Source organism: Giraffa tippelskirchi, chromosome 8 (assembly GCF_054371585.1).
Source record: "Giraffa tippelskirchi isolate mGirTip1 chromosome 8, T2T-mGirTip1v1.2.pri, whole genome shotgun sequence".
NCBI classification, from domain to species: domain Eukaryota; kingdom Metazoa; phylum Chordata; class Mammalia; order Artiodactyla; family Giraffidae; genus Giraffa; species Giraffa tippelskirchi.
This window is the reverse complement of record NC_137282.1, coordinates 7,767,209-7,786,475: the sequence shown is the minus strand read 5'-3', so window position 1 is coordinate 7,786,475 and position 19,267 is coordinate 7,767,209. Positions and strand designations below refer to the sequence as shown.

The 19,267-nt window shown below is 44.7% G+C and overlaps 1 long non-coding RNA gene across 1 annotated transcript in view; it reads right to left on the bottom strand.

Moving 5' to 3' along the window:
* LOC145516982 (uncharacterized) overlaps nt 1-17,116 on the bottom strand; it is a 49,374-nt gene extending 32,258 nt beyond the window's left edge. Inside the window, exon 1 of the long non-coding RNA XR_014061889.1 lies at nt 16,743-17,116. This is a non-coding gene — a long non-coding RNA (uncharacterized LOC145516982). The remainder of the gene's footprint in view (nt 1-16,742) is intronic.
* Nucleotides 17,117-19,267: the final 2,151 nt, after the last annotated feature.

Sequence of the window (19,267 nt, the reverse complement as noted above, 5' to 3'; positions counted from 1 at the left end):
TAAGCGTCTTTTAATTTCATGGCTGCAGTCACCATCAGCAGTGATTCTGGAGCCCAAAAAAATAAAGTCGGACACTGTTTCCACTGTTTCCCCATCTATTTCCCATGAAGTGATGGGACCAGATGCCATGATCTTAGTTTTCTGAACGTTGAGCTTTAAGCCAACTTTTTCACTCTCCTCTTTCACCTTCATCAAGAGGCTCTTTAGTTCTTCTTCACTCTCTGCCATAAGGGTGGTGTCATCTGCATACTGAGGTTATTGATATTTCTCCCAGCAATCTTGATTCCAGCTTGTGTTTCTTCTAGCCCAGCTTTTCTCATGATGTACTCTGCATAGAAGTTAAATAAGCAGGGTGACAATATACAGCCTTGATGTACTCCTTTTCCTATTTGGAACCAGTCTGTTGTTCCATGTCCAGTTCTAACTGTTGCTTCCTGACCTGCATACAAGTTTCTCAAGAGACAGGTCAGATGGTCTGGTATTCCCATCTCTTTCAGAATTTTCCACAGTTTATTGTGATCCACACAGTCAAAGGCTTTGGCATAGTCAATAAAGCAGAAATAGATGTTTTTCTGGAACTCTCTTGCTTTTTCGATGATCCAGCGGATATTGGCAATTTGATCTCTGGTTCCTCTGCCTTTTCTAAAACCAGCTTGAACATCTGGAAGTTCATGGTTCACGTATTGCTGAAGCCTGGCTTGGAGAATTTTGAGCATTACTTTACTAGTATGTGAGATGAGTGCAATTGTGCGGTAGTTTGAGCATTCTTTGGCATTGCCTTTCTTTGGGATTGGAACGAAAACTGACCTCTTCCAGTCCTGTGGCCACTGCTGAGTTTTCCAAATTTGCTGGCATATCGAGTGCAGCACTTTCACAGCATCACCTTTGAGGATTTGAAATAGCTCAACTGGAATTCTATCACCTCCACTAGCTTTGTTCATAGTGATGCTTTCTAACGCCCACTTGACTTCATATTCCAGGATGTCTGGCTCTAGGTGAGTGATCACACCATCGTGATTATCTGGGTCGTGAAGATCTTTTTTGTACAGTTCTTCTGTGTATTCTTGCCACCTCTTCTTAATATCTTCTGCTTCTGTTAGGTCCATACCATTTCTGTCCTTTATTGAGCCTATCTTTGCATGAAATGTTCCTTTGGTATCTCTAATTTTCTTGAAGAGGTCTCTAGTCTTTCCCAATCTGTTGTTTTCCTCTATTTCTTTGCACTGATCGCTGAGGAAGGCTTTCTTATCTCTCCTTGCTATTCTTTGGAACTCTGCATTCAGATGGGAATATCTTTCCTTTTCTCCTTTGCTTTTCGCTTCTCTTCTCTTCCCAGCTATCTGTAAGGCCTCCTCAGACAGCCATTTTGCTTTTTTGCATTTCTTTTCCATGGGAATTGTCTTGATCTCTGTCTCCTGTACAATGTCACGAACCTCTGTCCATAGTTCATCAGGCACTCTGTCTATCAGGTCTAGTCCCTTAAATCTATTTGTCACTTCCACTGTATACTCATAAGGGATTTGATCTAGGTCATACCTGAATGGACTAGTGGTTTCCCCTACTTTCTTCAATTTAAGTCTGCATTTGGCAATAAGCAGTTCATGATCTGAGCCACAGTCTGCTCCTGGTCTTGTTTTTGCTGACTGTGTAGAGCTTCTCCATCTTTGGCTGCAAAGAATATAATCAATCTGGTTTCGGTGTTGACCATCTGGTGATGTCCATGTGTAGAGTCTTCTCTTGTGTTGTTGGAATAGGGTGTTTGCTATTACCAGCAAAGTGATTCATAATTTTTAAAGGTTATATTCCATTTATAGTTGTTATAAAATATTGGCTCTATTGCAATCATGCATGGGTGCGTGCTAAGTTGCTTCAGTCAGACTCTTTGCAACCCTATGGACTGTAGCCCTCCAGGTTCCTCTGTCCATGGATTTTCCAGGCAAGAATACTGGAATGGGTTGCCATGCCCTCCTCCATGGGATCATCTGGACCCAGAGATCGAAGCTGCATTTCCTATGTCTCCTGCATTACAGGTGAAATCTTTACCACTGAGCCACCAGGGAAACCCCCTAATGCAATCATATTTTTAAATATTTAAAAACTTTTCTAAAATGGTAAACATTTTACAAAACTTACTATTCTGAAATTTAATAGTATTTCATTCTAAAATAAAACAAAATTTATTTTTAATATGTCTTTCATATTTTTAAAGGTGATTGGTTACTTTCCCAACCCACAGCTTCACCATCTACATACATAGTCATTTCTTTGGCTCAGAAGGGAGGAACTTTCAAAGAAAAAGGGTGAAATTGTGAATAAGAAATGAAAATATAGTGAAGGTTATCTTCTCTTTGGCTATATACATGTTAATAATTTATCACTATTTCTGAAAGTATTATGGTGGGTGATTTCTGGTTTCTGGTCCCACGTGTAAGGAGCTTAGGCATGGCCACTCCATCCCAACAAGTATACAGCTGAACAAAACAAAAATCAACAACTTCTTAGGTCTGTTGTTAGAGCAGTGAAGTCACAGAGCAAGCAGCTGTCCAAAAAATTAAAGAGACAGACAGGTAGAGAGGATCATGACCTACTAGATATGAAACCTTTAAGTAGGAAATTCTGGGGGAACCAGCGCCTGGGTATAACCTGAACTATAAAATGATGGATTGCTGGAGACTCAGAGGGGACAGTTTGAGAGTTAAAAACTCCAAGAAGATCCAGGCATGGGGGTCCCCATGCTTTTGAGAGGTTTACCTCCAAGAGCTCACAGCGACTATCAGAAAAAAATTCCCTTGTGTTTTTACCAGGAGGAAGGGAAAAATAACCATTGTGACAAATCCAGAGAATTCGGTTCTTCTTAACAAGAACTGCCCTTAGGAGGAACTATTTACGCAGAGCCTAACCTGTTAGGGATTTACTGGAGCCTAATGACCCCCGGGGAAGGGAAAGACCTGACCCCAGACCCCTGTACTTTCCCCTTGGGGAAGAGAAATGCCCAACTCCAGCTCCTTCCACCCATCCTGTCCCCGCAAAGATGAGGAGAGGAACTGAGAAGCACCAGGTATATTCATAATATTCCTTTATTATTATTTTTTTTAATGTTCATGAAATCTTTAGTAATATCCTCTCTTTCCTTTCTGATATAGTAATTTGTATCCTCATTTTTTTTCTTAGTTGGCCTGGCAAGAAGTTTTTCAAATTTATTAATTTTTCCAAAGAACCAACTTTAGGTTTTATTGATTTTCTCTACTGATTTCCTGTTTTCAGTTTCGTTAATTTCTGTTCTAATTTTTATTATTTCTTTTCTGCAGCTTACCTTGGATTTTCTCTTCTTTTTCTGGTTTCCTAAAAGAGAAGCTTGAGTGATTGGTTTTAGAAATCCCTTCTTTTCTAACATATGTGTTCAATGCTATAATATTCCCTTTAAGCACTGTTTTTATAGTGCATTATGAAAATTCAAATGTTTTATTTGCATTTTGTTCAAAATTGTAAAATGTCTCCTGATATTTCATCTTTGCTCATGTTTTATTTAGAAGTATGTTGTTTAATCTCCAAAAGTTTGGGGATTTTCCATTTTCTTCCTGTTATTGATTTCTAGCTTAATTCCACTGTGGTCTAAGAGTGCACCTGTATGATTTTTGTTCTTTTAAATGTGTTATGGTGTGATTTTTATGGCCCAGAATGTGGTTTATCTTGCTGAATGGTTTGTGTGAATTTGAGAAGAATGTGTAACTTGCTAGGCAATAAGACAAGAAAAGGAAATAAAAGGTGTACAAATTGAGAAGGAAGAAATTAAAGTATCTTTATTCACAGATGACTTGATCATCTATGTAAACAGTATGAAAGAATCAACAAAAAACTGCTGGAACTAATAAGTGATTATAGCGAGGTTACAGGATACAGGGTTACTATACAAAAGCCAATTGATTTCCTACATACCATCAATGAACAAGTGGAATTTGAAATGAAAAACATTACCATTTACATTAGCACCCCAAAAATGAAATTTTAGGTATAAATCTAGCAAAATATATACAAGATCTACTTGAGGAAAACTACAAATCTTTGATGAATGATTTAAAAAATGAACTAAAAAAACCAGAGAGGTATTCTCTGTTTGTGGATAGGAAAACTCAATGTTGTCAAGATATTGGTTCATCTTAATTTGATCTACAGATTCGGTGCAACCCCAATCAAAGTTCCAGCAAGTTTTTTTGTGTGGATATAAACAAGCTGATTCTAAAGTTTGTATAGAGAGACAAAAGACCCAGAAGAACCAACTCATTATTGAGAACAACAAACTCAGACTGACACTACACTATTTCAAGATTCACTATAAAGCTATAGCATTCAAGACAGTGTGATACTGGTGGAAGAAAAAGCAAATAAGTCAACGGCATAGAATAAACAGCCCAGAAGAAGACTCACATAAATATAGGCAACTGTCTTTGACAAAGAAGCAAAGCATTACGATGAAGCAAATATAATCTCTTTGACAAATGGTGCTGGAACAATTAGACACTCACATGCAAAAAAAAAAAAAAAATTAGTCTAGATACAGACCTCACACTCCTCACAAAAATAAAGTCAAAATGGAGCATAGTGCTGAATGTATAATACAAAACTATAAAAACTCCTAGACAACGTCATAGAAGAAAACCTAATGACTTTGGGTATAGTGATGACTTTTTAGAGACGACATCAAAGATATGATTTATGACAGAAAGAACTGATAACCTGCACTTCATCAAAGTTAAAGACTTCTGCTCTGTGAAAGACACCGTTAAGAGAATGAGGAGACAAGCCACAAACCAGAAGAATGTATTTTCAAATGACACCTCTGATAAACGACCGCTCTCCAAAATACGCAAAGAACTCTTAAAACTCAACAACAAGGAAACAAACAACTGATTTAAAAATGGGCAAAAGACTTGAACAAACAGCTCACTATAGAAGATATACAGATGGCAAGTAAGCATATGAAAATATTCAACATCATAGGTTACTAGGGAATTGCAAATTAAAACAACGAGGTATCACTATGAATCTGTTATCATGGCCAAAATCCAAAAGACACAAAATGCTGCCAAAGATGTTGAGCAACAGGAACTCTCCTCTGTTGCTGGTGGGAATGCAAAATGGTACACCCACTTTGGAAGACAGTTTGGCAGTTTCTGATGAAACTAAACATACCCCTACCACATAATCCAAGTGGCACCCGTTGGTATTTATCCTGATGAACTGAAAACTTACGTCCACAGGAAAACCTTCACACGGATGTTTATAGTAGCTTTATTCATGAGTGCCAAAACTTGGAAGCATCCAAAATGTCCCTCGGAGGGTGAATGGATTAATAAACTGTGGTACATCCAGACAAAGGAGTATTATTCAGGGCTAAAAAGAAATGAGCTATCAGGTCAAGAAAAGACATAAAAGAAACCTAAATGCATATTACTAAGTGAAAGAAATCAATCTGAAAACTCTACATCAATCTGAAAAGTCTAAAAGCTGTATGATTCCAATTATAGGACATTCTGGAAAAGGCAAAACTATGGACATGGTAAAAAGATGAGAGGCTACCAGGGGTGAAGGGGAGAAGAAGAATGAAATAGCAGAGCACAGAGCATTTTTTAGGACCGTGAAACTATTCTGTATGACACTACAGTGGTGAACACACGTCATTTACATTTATCAAAATCCATACATTGTACGGTACCAAGAGTAAACTGTGGACTTTGGGTGATAATGAGGAGTCATCAGTTGTAATGAACGTACCACTCTAGTTCAAGGTGTAGATGATGGGGAAGGTCGAGTGGGTGTAGGTATATGGGAATTCTCTGCCAGTTCTGCTCAAGTTTGCTGTGGACCTAAAATCACTCTAAAAGCTGAAGTTCATTAATTAAAATAAAGAGTCATTGTGATACCAATTAAGTTGTGGTATCACTCAGCGTTTGCCAAAAAAGGAATTTAATATTTTGAATATAGGTGTGATGAGCTCCTTAAAACCAAAAGGTGATTTGTTACAGATTTTCAGGTAGGAATGAGGAAACCTCCAGAACAACTTACAGCATAAGTTATCTTATTAGGTTGGCTGAAGAAATGCACAGCATAGCTGAAAAGCTATCTTTACAGTTGACAACGCTGAACGCCTGCTGGATGAAGTCTTTAGGGAAATCACCATAGTGCTGCTTCCCAGTAACACTAACTTGTTACATTAAAGTTTGGGCTACAGAGGTGCTAGATGGACCAACACCTCATGTGCAGAATTGTAGTTTTCCTTTACCAATGGACAAATCTGTCGAGGTGGCAGAGTTTGCTGTTTTTTAATCCACTACCAGCCCCAACTAATCAACATCCGAGATCTTTCATGGGAACACCTGGCAACAAACCCTGAAGAGCCGAAGACCTTTTCTGACAACAGACTCGTTGCTTGGCAAGAAGCACAAAGTATTGAATAACTTTTTTGAGGCTCATGGTTTATCCTGGAACAAGTCTGTTGACATTTGCATGGATGATACAAAAGCCAAGGTGAGTAAAACTGGTGGCACCTTAGCATGAATCGAGGAAGTGCCATTAAAGTGTACCCAGTCTTTGTATTCTCCACTGTGAAGTTAAAAAAGAAAACAGAGAACAGTTTCACTTAGCAGTGTCCTCAATAAACCTGTAGAATTTGTTGATCTCATTAGATCTCAACTCAACATTAGATCTCATTAGATCTCAACCTGACAAAACGGAAGCACTTACGCTGCAGGCTGAAGTTTGATGTTTGTCTCAAAGAAAAACTCCTGTCCGGTGTTTTGTCAGTCCTGCTTTTGTCATGGAACACCATTTTTACTTAAAAAAACAGCAGAAGGAAAAATCATGGTTATTCAGACTTGGGTATTTGGCTGACATTGTGTTGGAAATTAACAGAGTGAGCCCTTTATTCCAAGGAAAGCAATCGATTTTTTTTTTTTTTGCTATGATTAAGGCTGAACTTTCAGGAGAAATTGTACGCAGTCACTCAGTCATGTCCGATTCTTTGTGACACCGTGAGCTGTAGTCCTCCTCTGTCCATGGAACTTTCCATGCAAGAATACCAGAATAGGTAGCCGTTTCCTCCTCCAGAGAATCTTCCTGACCCAGGAACTGAACCCATGTCTCTTGTGTCTCCTGCATTGGCAGACACCACTTCACCACACTGTAAAACCTGAATTCACCACCACTGTGAATTCACCTGAATTCACAGCTTCCCAATATTTGATAGGATGGATGGCAACTTCAATGAATTCTTTTGTATCACATGAAGTATGTCAATGCTTAGAAGATCTGCATAACTCAGTAAACCAATATTTTCCAAATGAAAAAATGTGTGTTGTTATAGAGATATTCATGAGTAAAATATCCATCCAAAGTGCCAAACAGACTTATGGATTTGAAGGCAACCATTAAAATAGTATGAAGGTTTCATTAGTATGGTTCCTGATTCCACTTTGTAAGTAAACTTTCAATACTATTATTTGGTGTAATATCAAAAAGGAATATCCATAATCATCTGAAAAAAATTGAAAATTCTCTTCCCTTTCTTGTTTATTTGCGTGAAGCTATTTTCTTCATATACTTCAACCAACACAGCAGATTGAATGCAGAAGCAGATATGAGAGCAGCCTTTTATTATAATAACTTCAGACATGAAAAGATTCGCAAAATATAGAGCAACTAAATTTTCTTTTGTTTTGGAAAATACAGTTTCAAATACAGCTTAAGAAATGCCATTGTGGGACCTCCCTGGTGGCGCAGTGGGTAGGAATCCGCCTGCCAGTGCAGGGGACACGGGTTCAATCCCTGGTCCCAGAAGATTCCACATGCTGATCAGCAGCTAAGCCCACAAGCTGCAAATACGGAGCCTGTGAGCCACAACTAATGAAGGCCCTGCGCCCTAGGGCCCTCAAGTCACAACAGAGACCCAGCACAACCAAAAAACAAACCAAAAAACACAACCAAAAAACACATGCCATTGTGTTATCTATTATTTTTAATGAATAAATACCTAATATTTGAGAATTACTGTGCTCACCTATTCCTCTGCATACCACTTATCACATACCTCCCAATCCAATAAAATTGGTCATGAACACTCAAGGCTGTTTGAATTGCCTATGCTTTTCTCATTTATTCACACTAATTCTCATTCTGGCTCCACCTCCAGCTTCTACAGTCCAACTCTGCACATACCTGGGTCAGTCACTCCCCACCTTCCTTACTCTAACAGAGCCCTGGTTTTGTTTTTCTCTCCTCTGAGTGGCCTTGACTTTCACAGCTGTGTAGGTCCGACCCCAAGGGGCACCTTAGTTTTGTCTAACCTAATATGGCGCTCTCATTCCCCTTGCTAAATCACTGGTTTAAATGTGCTTGTGAGCCCACGAGACGTGAGAAAGCTTCTGAGGACCCTGGAAAGGTTACCTCAGTCTTCAAATGGGATATAAGACAGGGTTGATTCCCTCTTTCTGCCTGGATGTTGTTGATATATGAAGTCTGGAATCACTGCAGCCAGTTGGGACCCATGAGGAGAATCAGCCTAGTGAACAAGTCAGAGTGTGGAGGAATACAGAGCATAAAGAGATAGGCACTTTGGCCCTTGATGACATTATTGTTTTGTAAACCAGCCCTGCCACTGCCCAATCTCTATAGCGTTCTTACTAGGGAGCTCTTATATTTCCTACGGCTTAAGTCGTTTGAATCAATATTTACCTTTTCTTTTAGCTGAAAATATCCAAACCCCTCTGGACATCCATGGGAATTACTTTTCCTTGCCTCTGCCCGCTCCCGTTAGCTCTCCATTCTCTGATTTCCTTGGGTGAGAAGACATTCTAGCAGAGGGAACGTGTTAGTCACTCAATTGTGTCTGACTCTTTGTGACCCCCTTGGACTGTAGCCCACCAGGCTGCTTCCTTCATGGGATCCTCCAAGCAAGAATACCGGAGTGGGTTGCCATTCCCTTCTCCAGGGCATCTTTCCGACCCAGGGATTGAATCCTTGTCTCCCACACTGCAAGCAGATTCTTTACTGTCTGAGTGACCAGGGAAGCCAATTGGACGATAACGCCATAGTAAGAAATGTGGCCTTTTGACATCCTCGCCAGGAGCTGATAACTAGCAGCTTCCAGCTGCAATGGACTTGTTTTTTTTCCAAAACACCTGGCATTTGGTAAAGGCAGCGCTGACCACTCACCACCACGCTCCACGGAGGCCGAGGGCTGAGGCTACTCTGCCCTGCTACACAAACGGCAGCGTCGCGAATCGGAGCTGGACAAGGCTGCCCAGTAGAAGGATGTGGTGGCCCCATGGCCCCTCGCAGTCTGTGTCCTCTTAGGAGATGCAGGCGCCACCAGGTTCCCAGGCAACGCCCCTCCCGTCCGATGCCCCGGGAGAGACCAGGCTTGCAGGGGCCCCTCCCGGCAGGGAGCAAACCTACCCGTGATTGGGTCCGAGAGGAGTGTCCCGTGAGCTGGGGATGGGGGAGCACATGGGAACCTTGCCCAGAGGTGGCCACGCTCTGTTCCGAGGGTCACTTCCTATCTGGAGAAGGACGTCTGTGCCCTGGAATTCTGATGTGGGCCTATTCGTGCCCATGGAAACCACCCCCTTTGAGTCCTGGAGGCGAGCTGCCTGTGTCCTGGGCACATAGCCAGCCTGTGTGCTCCCTGGTGGTCCCAGCCCCAACCCAACTCTCCCCTTTGTTCCCCAAATGGCTCGTATCCCAAGCTCTGGGAAACAAACACAAGCCCTGCTGAAAGGGAAATGGGTCTCCAGGCTTTGACTCCAGGCCTGGCCTTCAGCACAGGCACCTCGAATCCACGTCCGATTCCCTGGGCGCTGTCTGGAGCAGTCCTGGCTGAGCCCGCTGCGGAGAGGCAGCCCGAAGCCTGGCCTCCCAGCTGGATGTCTGTGCATGACTCCTACGTTTACCTTTCTCCTTCTGTTCCCTCACCCTCTCCCATCAGAGCAGTTACCTCTGGGGAGGGCAGGGACCACCACCTGGGAAGGACAAAAAGTCACTTCAGCTTTCTTTGCCATCTTCTATTTCTTTTATAAAATGAAAGAAGAAAATTAGAGCCTCAGTCATGTCCGACTCTTTGCAACGCCATGGACTGTAGCCCTTCAGGCTCCTTTGTCCACGGGATTCTCCAGACAATAAACACTGGAGTGGGTTGCTGTTCTCTTCTCCAGGAGATCTTCCCGAACTGGGGATCGAACCCAGGTCGAACCCTGTATTTCAGGCAGATTCTTTACCATCTGAGCCACCAGGGAAGCCCCAATGAAAGGTCCCTGTAATCCTTTTATGACAAATCATTAATATGTGCTATTTTAGGGAGTGATTTAGTTACTCTATATTTTTCTGAATTTTTAAACTTAATACAATATTTCACCTGTTAACAGTGATGAAATTAATAGTGATACTTTCCTCCTTTTGTGTATGCCTCACATTTCTTCTAATGAGCATGCTTTTCTTTTCTGATTGAAAAAAACATCTTTTTTAACTGTGTTGAGTTTACACGGGGGCTGTGAACCGTGCTGTGTGGAGACTTATTTGGGTGCGAGACTGTGCTTTGTTAGATGAGACTGGAGGGCACAGACTGTGTGCAGAGTCACTGGGGAGCAGAATAAAGACATTTAATCATAGAATGAGACTATCGTGTGTTGACCTCTGACCGGATCAAAGGTAAGTACATAAGGACCATGGGGGCATGCCATCTTCAGCTCGCACTTCAAGCGGAAAGCTTGCCAATCATCCAAGAGAAAGTTGTGACAGTCCCCCCTCTGCGGAGGGGTAGAGCGACGGGCTCCCCCGAGAGGGGAGACTTTCCCAGGAAGGTGCTAAGGAGTCACGCGAGCAGCAGAGGAACAATGCAGGAAGCTGGGAATCAGGTCAAATTAGAACCAGGGCTCTTTGGGGAGGCCGGGAAAGTCATAGCACAGGTTCGTGGCATACTCTTGTTATCCCATCTATGCAGATACCTGAGTGTGCGCAGGAAAAGGCAGAGATGGGCAGAATGGATAAAAACCCAGGCCCAACTATATGCCATCTACAAGTGAAACCCCAAAACACAAACAGGCTGAAAGGGGAAGGGTGGAAAAAGATATTCCGTGCAAATAGCAACCAAAAGAGAGCAGGAATGGCCATACTAATATCAGGCAAAATAGACATTAAATCATGAATGTTTACAAAAGACAAAAAAAAAAGACATTATATAGTAATAAAAGTTTCAATAGAGCAAGAAGATACAACAGTTATAAACAATTGCAAAGCTAATGGCAGACTGTCAAGATATATGAAGCAAAACCAGGCAGAATGGAAGGGGCAAATGAGTTTTACAATAAGAGTTGGAGCTTTCATTACCTCACTCCCAGTGATGAATTTGCCTGTGTAATTTGGATGGGCCTCACCCAGTCAGTTGACAGAACAGAACTGACTTCGCTTAAGCAGGAGGTGATCCTGCCGGCAAACAATCATCAGACTTGAGCTGCAACATCAGCTCTTCTTGGGTTTCTAGCCTGCGGGTCTACCCTGCAGATTTCTGGGCATGTCCCTTCATAATCATGTAGACTAATTCCTCAAAAATAAATCTCTCCCGTGCCCTCTCCTGTGTGTATGTTGATGAAAAAAATGCATAATCTGTGTTTTATTCAGCAGACATTCTGAGGGCTTCAAGCCTGGGACACAGCATCTCAGATAATGCTGAGAGACTGTTCCAAAGAGGCTGGGGTGGGGGTGGGGGGGTAGATATCAGGATATATGGGGGATTTTGCAGCAAAAATCAAATAGTCAGAACATCAAAAGATCATTGTTAATTAAAGAAAACCAGAGATATCAAGTTAATGAATTTGGTGCTTTTCTATGTATGGGAAGATGCAGACTCTGGGCTCATGGAAATCACTCCTTGGTATGCACCTTAGTGTCTGGAGCCAGCATCCTGTGGTTTCTCATCCTGAGTCGCCTTAGGATGCGCTGTTGGGGTGACTGCAGCATTTTTTCCCATCCTGATTGCCTAGGGCTCACCGTTGGGCTGGCTGTAATGTAATGGCTTGATGGCTGCGACACGCTTTGTTCACGGATCTGGCAAGCAACATCTTTCTTTTATCTTTTTTTAAGTGCAATGATTAAGACCCGGATACTACATTCAGGGTGAATAATTCACTTTTTTTAAGCTTTATTTTTTGCTTATTTGGCTGCACTGGGTCTTAACTGTGGCTGGCGGGATTCTCGCTGTGGTGCCTGGACTCTCTAGTTGTGGCAGGGAGGCTTAGCTGCCTGGACGCTCTAGTTGCGGCAGGGAGGCTCAGCTGCCTGGACGCTCTAGTTGCGGCAGGGAGGCTCAGCTGCCTGGACGCTCTAGTTGCGGCAGGGAGGCTCAGCTGCCTGGACGCTCTAGTTGCGGCAGGGAGGCTCAGCTGCCTGGACGCTCTAGTTGCGGCAGGGAGGCTCAGCTGCCTGGACGCTCTAGTTGAGGCAGGGAGGCTCAGCTGCCTGGACGCTCTAGTTGCGGCAGGGAGGCTCAGCTGCCTGGACTCTCTAGTTGCGGCAGGGAGGCTCAGCTGCCTGGACTCTCTAGTTGCGGCAGGGAGGCTCAGCTGCCTGGACGCTCTAGTTGCGGCAGGGAGGCTCAGCTGCCTGGACGCTCTAGTTGCGGCAGGGAGGCTCAGCTGCCTGGACGCTCTAGTTGCGGCAGGGAGGCTCAGCTGCCTGGACTCTCTAGTTGCGGCAGGGAGGCTCAGCTGCCTGGACTCTAGTTGCGGCAGGGAGACTCAGCTGCCTGGACGCTCTAGTTGCGGCAGGGAGGCTCAGCTGCCTGGACGCTCTAGTTGCGGCAGGGAGGCTCAGCTGCCTGGACTCTAGTTGCGGCAGGGAGGCTCAGCTGCCTGGACTCTCTAGCTGCGGCAGGGAGGCTCAGCTGCCTGGACTCTCTAACTGCGGCAGGGAGGCTCAGCTGCCTGGACTCTCTAACTGCGGCAGGGAGGCTCAGCTGCCTGGACTCTAGTTGCGGCAGGGAGGCTCAGCTGCCTGGACTCTAGTTGCGGCAGGGAGGCTCAGCTGCCTGGACTCTCTAGTTGAGGCAGGGAGGCTCAGCTGCCTGGACTCTAGTTGCGGCAGGGAGGCTCAGCTGCCTGGACTCTCTAGTTGAGGCAGGGAGGCTCAGCTGCCTGGACTCTAGTTGCGCCAGGGAGGCTCAGCTGCCTGGACTCTAGTTGCGGCAGGGAGGCTCAGCTGCCTGGACTCTAGTTGCGCCAGGGAGGCTCAGCTGCCTGGACTCTAGTTGCGGCAGGGAGGCTCAGCTGCCTGGACTCTAGTTGCGGCAGGGAGGCTCAGCTGCCTGGACTCTAGTTGCGGCAGGGAGGCTCAGCTGCCTGGACTCTCTAGTTGAGGCAGGGAGGCTCAGCTGCCTGGACTCTAGTTGCGGCAGGGAGGCTCAGCTGCCTGGACTCTCTAGTTGAGGCAGGGAGGCTCAGCTGCCTGGACTCTAGTTGCGGCAGGGAGGCTCAGCTGCCTGGACTCTAGTTGCGCCAGGGAGGCTCAGCTGCCTGGACTCTCTAGCTGCGGCAGGGAGGCTCAGCTGCCTGGACGCTCTAGCTGCGGCAGGGAGGCTCAGCTGCCTGGACGCTCTAGTTGCGGCAGGGAGGCTCAGCTGCCTGGACGCTGTAGTTGCGGCAGGGAGGCTCAGCTGCCTGGACGCTCTAGTTGCGGCAGGGAGGCTCAGCTGCCTGGACGCTCTAGTTGCGGCAGGGAGGCTCAGCTGCCTGGACTCTAGTTGCGGCAGGGAGGCTCAGCTGCCTGGACGCTCTAGTTGCGGCAGGGAGGCTCAGCTGCCTGGACTCTCTAGTTGCGGCAGGGAGGCTCAGCTGCCTGGACGCTCTAGCTGCGGCAGGGAGGCTCAGCTGCCTGGACTCTCTAGCTGCGGCAGGGAGGCTTAGCTGCTCCACGGCATGTGGGCTCTTAGCTCCCTGACCAGGGATAGAACCCGAGTCCTCTGCACTGCAAGGCAGATTCTTAACCCCTGGACCATCAGAGAAATCCCCAGGAAAATCCATTTTGGTTCTGTTTCTCTGGAGAGCCCTGAATAACACGTGCATACCCACAAAACTTTACGTCACACACATTCAAGACAGTGCGATATAAAGAGGAGTCCAAACAATGACAATAATTTTCATTGTCAGGAAAGTAAATGGGTTTTGGTTGCTAAAGCTCAAAGGGTTTTTAGGAATAATCTAGATTGGTGGTACCCAAACTCCTTTTTTCTGAACTAGATCTTACCCAGAATTCCAATGTACCGAAATGGGATAAAGGAACCCACTTATGTCAACTGCCTTATTCTTCCCCCCTCTCCTCTCCCCAAGGCACCCCTGGAGGCACAGCTTCTGAACTTGAACCTTCCAGCTCACTGTTTACAAACAGGACTAATGTGTAATGTGCCCCGGAAACATATTCTTTTGTGTCCCCAGTTTTATTTTTATGGTAGTCTGCACCAACATTATTATACAGATAAATTCCTTATACTTGTAGCTCTTGAAGAAGTATAATAAAACAGATGTACCAAGTCAACAAAAATATTACTTCCAAGCCCATGCAATTTAACTTATAACATTAGTTTGCCAGACGATGTTATTTTGCTCGAAATAAATTGCTACTGGTGATGTGAATACGCTAATAGCTCTAGGGAGAGGGTTTTCCTGGGTCTGACAGGCCCGCTCCTTTCCCGTTAAAATTACCAGACAACCACTATTTACAGGGGGCCCCATGGCATCATTTGGCCTTTACTTGATGTGGATGTTGTAGAGACCTCTTCGGTCCTTTTCTGGGTACCCCCTGGAAATGAGAGCAATCCTGCCTGTCCCCAAAGGAAAGATAAACGCGGACAGATGCCTAGGCTCGGGGCTGGGCAGCCCTTGGTTAGAAGGGGCGGCAGAAGGATCCAGGGAAAACCTTACATGAATTTCATCAATGTGAAAAAATTAATAGAAGAGCAAAGGCTATTAATTAGTGAGTGGAAGTAAAGGGTGTGTTCTTATCTTACTCTTGTGACTTTTCTGCAAGCTTGATTTTTAAAAAACAATTCTCACAGAGAACTCAGAGCTCGCAAGATATGTCTAAACCCTGCAGTGTGAGAAGCACTAATCTTCAACCACGTTTATATAGATTGGAAAATTGAACCCCAAAGGGCAGAAATGATTTGCAAGGATCCTACAGGGCTAATTGGTAGAGAACTAAAATTAGAACCTCAGTCTCCTTGCCAGGGGCTTCCATGGTGGCTCAGTGGTAAAGAATCTGCCTGCCAATACAGGAGATGCAGGTTCAATCCCTGGATCAAGAGGGTCCCCTGGAGGAGGGCCTGGCAACCCACTCCAGTATTCTTGCCTGGAGAATCTCATGGACAGAGGAGCCTGGCGGGTTACAGTCCATGGGTCCCAAAGAGTCAGACATGACTGAGCAACTAAGCGACAACAAAATTAGAACCTCAGTCTCCTAGCTGAGACCCTTCCCCATATTACCATGAATTGTAGTGCTTAGCACTCTGACATTCTCACACGGTTGTATTTTGCTGTAAGAAACTGGTAAGGATTTCATAAAGCATAGACCTAGGTTTCCAGAACCCTACTAGGCTGACATTTGAGGAATACCAGCTTGTATACCCCCCACAACCCAGGCATGACTGTCCAGCATGCACAGAGAAGAGCTGGGTAGTGCTTCATTCTTAAACAGAAAATCTCTGTGTTGTCATACTCCAGGGACTACATCCTTCTCCAGTGAGTACCACCTGAGGCCGGCAGGGCCCGGGACCACTGCCACCCAGACCACCTGAAGGCACCTTCTAACCTCTGAGTCCTACCTTCAGCTCTGAACTCTAATTTTTCATCAATAAAGAGAGAAAATGTAAAGCTTAAGGAAAGAAGCAAAAAATTATACAAAAAAGCACTAATACGACTACAATAGGTGGCCAGTGTGAATATACATATATATATATATATATATATATATATATATATATATATATATATATGCTTTCTCTACTTTTCACCTGAAATCCCACTCCACCTAAGAGATATGCTAGCAACATCCTGCTGATCATTCTTGCTTCCTTTTAACTGTGTGCACATGCTAAATTATAACTATAGACATCTTCCTTTTAAAAATATCCAGTCTTGGGACTCCCCCGGCAGTGCAGTGGTTAAGACTCTGCACTGCCAATACAGAGGGTGCAGGTTCAATTCCTGGTCAAGTAACTAAGATCCCACATGCCTTGTGGCCAAAATAGTTTTTTTTAAAAAAATCCCGTCTTTTTTCCTAGAGTCCCACAGGATCCCCATCAAGGTAATAAATGTTAACAATCTGATGTATATCTTTCTAAGCCTTCTTCCAGGCTTGTATAATTAATTATATAGAACATTTTTACAAACAACCCAATAAAAAAATAGGCAGAAGACCTAAATAGATTTTTCTTGAAAAAAGACATAATTTCCCAACAGGCACATGAAACAATGCTCAATATCGCTAATTATCAAAGAAATGCAAATCAAAGCTACACTAAAACACAGAGAAGGCGATGGTACCCCACTCCAGTCCTCTTGCCTGGAAAACCCCATGGACGGAGGAGCCTGGCGGGCTGTAGTCCATGGGGTCACTAGGAGTCGGACATGACTGAGCAACTTCACTTTCACTTTTCCCTTTCATGCATTGGAGAAGGAAATGGCAACCCACTCCAGTGTTCTTACCTGGAGAATCCCGGGGACGGCGGAGCCTGGTGGGCTGTCGTCTATGGGGTCGCACAGAGTCGGACACGACTGAAGCGACTTAGCAGCAGCACACTAAAACAGTGGTGTGGTATCACCTCACACCATTCAGAAGGGCCGTCATCAGAAAGTCTACAAACAATAAATGCTGGAGAGAGTGTGGAGAAAAGAAAGCCTTCCTACGCTGGAGAAGGAAATGGCAACCCGCTCCAATAATCTTGTCTGGAGGATCCCATGGACAGAGGAGCCTGGTGGGCTACAGTCCACGGGGTCACAAAAGTCAGACAGGACTTGGTGACTAAACCACCACCACACTGTTGGTAGGAATGTAAATTGGTGCAGCCACTATGGAGAACAGTACAGAGGTTCCTCAGAACACTAAAAACAAAATTAGCATATGATTCAGCAATTCCACTCTTGGGTATGTATCAAGACAAAACTACTTCAAAAGATATATGCTCCCCAATGTTCATAGCAGCACTATTCACAACAGCCAAGACATGGAAAGAACCTAATATCCATCAACCGATGAATGGATAAAGATGTGCACGCACGCTGAGTCACTTCTGTCGTGTCTGACTCTTTAAATATATATCTATGCAACGGAATTCTACTCAGCCATAAAGAATGAAATAGTGCCATTTCCAGCAACATGGATGGACCTAGGGATTTATCATACTCAGTAAGTCAGAAGGAGAAAGACACTTGCATGTGGAATCTAAAAAATGACACAAGAAAACTTATCTACGAAACACAGACAGACTAGAGAACAGACTTGGGGTCACCAGGGGAGTCAGTCAGGAGTGGGGGAGGGACAGACTGGAAGTTTGAGATTAGCAGCTGCAAACTATTAATATTACATACAGGATGGAAAAACAACAAGTTCTTACTATATAGCACAGGAAACTCTTTTCAGTATTCTGCGACAAACCATAATGGAAAAGAAGATGAAAAACGACGTATGTATATGTATAACTGATTCACTTTGCTGTACAGCAGAAATTAACACAACATTGTAAATCATCTATACTTCAATAAAATAAATTTTTCTTCCAAAAAAAAAAAAAAAGAAAATAGGAATGTGAAACAAAGCACAAATGTTTTAGAAAAAGCTCATTGTTTAAACCATCTTTTCCCCCAAGGAATAGGAATCTGATTCAGCATTGAAGAGCTGAGTGACTGAGGTGTGGTTACTGCCAAAAGGACTGAAATGACTGATGAGCCGAGAAGACGCTGAGAAGGGCTCCAGCCAGTACTACGGTCTCCATGTAACAAGAGGGTCAAGTTCATGGGAAACAGCCAGGGGGAAATATCAGTCATGTTTCATGTGAAACACAGACACTATAGGTACTCATCAGAGGAAATTACATGCAGAGGGGGCGATTCAAAGCAAATCTTCCCTAATGCAAATACACAGAACTGCAAATACATGGCAAAAGGGAACTCTCCTTTGGCTTTCAGTAAACCACCAACAACCTCTGAAAGCTATAATCTAGATCTTAAGGGTCTACACAGACGATTAAGCTGTGGATGAAACCATCAGACCACAGACCTTAGAAGTTGCACAATGTTGTCCACAAATGTTAGGTTCACAGTTCATTAGAAGGATCCTGGAACCCGGGCCAGCGTGCCAGCCAGCATTCTGGTGCCTATGGGAGAGTCTCTGGTGGTGGGAAATAAAAGTCTGTGAACGGTTTGGGCAGTTGAGAAACAAAGCTGATAAGTTGCCTGGGCAATTCCACCCACTGTTCCTGTTTCACAAAGGAACCCATCATGGACTGGAAGGGGTTGATGACTTCCAGTGGAATGGCCGGACTGCCCAGGAAGGTAGTTTCTGGAGAGAGGTTTCCTTTCGATTCACTGGTGTGTAAACGTGTAGCCTCGATGCACCCCCTCCTCTGACCCATGCTCCCCCTGCAAATGTCACCCAATCCCAGTGACAGGTACCCACCACCTCCTCCCGATGCACTGTTTCCAACCCCATCCTCCAACCTGGATGTGCCCCCCCACATCTGGAAGGCCCACGTGAAGTCCCACAGACATTCAGGGGTGCCCAGTGCCACCCCCACTCCTTCTGCCCGCTGTCTTGCTGGAAGGCCCCCCTGGACACTGAGTGTTGTCCTTGCCCCTTGCTGAGACCCTCAAGTGTGTTTCCTGACCCTCTCCCTTCCTCCGTGTGCCCCTGCCCCCACTGCAGAGCCATCCCAGCTAATCCTCCTGCCTTGAACTGGCTCTCCTGAACCCTGTCCTCCCTGTTGCCTACAGGAGTAAATTCAAGGCCGTCAGGACAGCGCCGAAGGCTGTTCAGTCTGCTCCCTGCCCTGCAGCTCCGCTCGACAATCGCATCCCACAGAGGCCAGACGTGGGCACTTCACACACCCACAGAGTCCTGGCCACCGGCATTTCCATGCTTCCCCTTGGCCAGAACCATTCCTGCCCAGCTCCTCCCTAACCGCCAGCTTTTCCTCCCCACTAACTTGGAATAAATTATCTGAGTTTAGTTTTCT